Genomic DNA, 2,120 nt, shown 5'->3' with positions numbered 1-2,120 from the left:
TGGGAACACCTCCCTCTCCTGAGGCTGGGAGGAGGGTGGTGTTGGAGCCATTATAACAGGGCGATGGCGCCCATTACAGAAGAGGATCATCACACAGTGGATGACCAAAGCACACAGTACAAATTAGACCCCATTGGTGCCATGACAGGGCCTCTGTGTCCCCATTGCCATCTCCTTGACCCACACCCTGGGACCTCTGCTTCCTCACTGCACTAACCTAAGGATATCACGTACCAAGTCCAGGCCTTCTGATCTGGGTCTGTCTGCCGGCGTGCTGGACAGTGCGCCCTAGGGAATCAACATAACGGCTCTCCTGTCAATGCTTACATTCTCCAGGGCGAACTTTCAGAGTTTTAGCCTCTCAACAAAGAGAGCAGTTTTCAAGATGTCTCACGGGAAATCAAACGCAGTCACAATCTGGGAAATTACCGAGGGACTGATGGCCGAATGCTACGCTATTTCCACTGTTCCAGAGGGATTTCCTCAGAAGTATCTGGATGATTATGGTTTCAACACAATCCCTGCCTTTTACATAAACCCCAGGCCACCCCACTTACAGGTCAAGAAATGAGGATGCAAGGTGCCCCAGACATACATATGGGGCACTGCCAGTTGTGAGAATATGGGACTGAGCAACGCTTTGCAATCTCAGTTCAACAAGTCAACAAAACTTACCTCAGCAAAGAAGGCAACTGAGGTGAGCGTGTGCTTCTTCCTGCCCCACTTGGGCCTTGGGCCTGAAATCCTTCCCTCTCTCATGTGGGGCTCTGGAACATAAATACCCATGAGTAACAGGGACAGCAAGCTCTACAGAGCAAATCTGTACGGCAGATGGTAGAAAGAATAGCTTATACTATCTATCTATCTGTCTAGCTATCATTACATGTTAATTCACTTACAGCATCTAGGCCTCCCCATTGTAGCTGAATGGCTCACAGTCAGAAGCTGGGATGTATCTGTTGAGGGGCTGGATTGTAGGATGAGAGTCCATGCATAGGCTCAGGCCAATGTCTTCCTATGTCACTGTCCAAAGTCCGGCACTAACATTCATATTCAGGCATCTAAACGAGTGGATTGATTTTCAGAGGAGCTGAACAGCCACGGCTTTGGCAGATTCGAGTGAGAAGTTCTTGGTATTCAGCATTTGAGAAAGGACAGGCCATTTATTTAGGTGCCTGAGTGTGGCATTGCAGCCTCTGCCATGGGTCATTTACAATGAATACGGAATCAACATCATCTCGGCACGACAACCAAGTTCAGGATCAAATCGAGCTGTATCCTCTCTGTACTGCTGTACGGTTGCGAAACATTGGGACTGCGCCACTCAGAATGGGCAAAGCTGGAGGCTTTCCACATAAAAGGCCAACGTTGTATATTGGGCATAGAGTGGAACGACTTCATTTGTAAAGCAGATGTTTATGGTCGCTCCGGTCTACAGACTACTGGGGCCATTGTCCGCAGATGGCGTCTTATGCTTTTCAGATATGTCGCGAGTATGCCACAAGACCAGGCCTGCACAACATACGGCCCGCGGGCCGCATGCGGCCCGTGGGGGGTCACTGTGCGGCCCGCGGGGGGATTCTAAACCCCACGCACACAAAGTCCCGAGACTGGCGTGGCGGCGCTTCCTGGGGCAGCTCCTGGTGGCGTGCCTGCCCGCCGACAGGAGCCAGCAATGCGGGCGGCTGAGTCCAGCCCAATCAGAGCTGCGGGGGCGGGGGCGGGACTCTCAGGACACGGAATGGAGCCCTCGCGCGCCGCCGCGCCTCCACCCCCCACCCGGCCCCAAGCGGGACACGGAGCCCGCGCGCGCCGCTGCCCCTCCCCACTGCCCCAAGCGGGACACGGGCACGGAGCCCTCGCCCCCCCTCCCCAGCGGGACATGGGGCTCAGCCACCGCCCCCGTCCTGAGCGCTTTTTGCCCCCCCCCCCCAGGACTCCTGCCCCATCCAACCCCCCGCGTTCCTTGATGCCCCCACCGGGACCCCTGCCCCATCCACCCCCTTCCCTGTCCCCTGACTGCCTCCGCCGCCCCATCCAACTCCTCTCCTGATTCCCCATCCAAACACCCCTTCTCCCTGTTCCCTGACCACCCTTGGAACCCCTCCCCCTGACTGCCT

At 55.7% G+C, this 2,120-nt stretch overlaps 1 long non-coding RNA gene across 1 annotated transcript; it reads right to left on the bottom strand.

The window, feature by feature from the left end:
• Positions 1-237: 237 nt before the first annotated feature.
• Positions 238-1,205, bottom strand: LOC128845174 (uncharacterized). The gene is made up of 3 exons (XR_008446625.1): positions 900-1,205; positions 676-767; positions 238-288 (listed from the first exon to the last, which is right to left on the bottom strand). It is a non-coding gene; the product is annotated as an uncharacterized LOC128845174 (long non-coding RNA).
• Positions 1,206-2,120: the final 915 nt, after the last annotated feature.

The sequence above is a fragment of the Malaclemys terrapin genome, chromosome 11, assembly GCF_027887155.1.
Source record: "Malaclemys terrapin pileata isolate rMalTer1 chromosome 11, rMalTer1.hap1, whole genome shotgun sequence".
Taxonomy (NCBI): Eukaryota; Metazoa; Chordata; order Testudines; family Emydidae; genus Malaclemys; species Malaclemys terrapin.
Note: the sequence above shows the minus strand (reverse complement) of the source record. Positions and strands in the feature narration are given on the sequence as shown.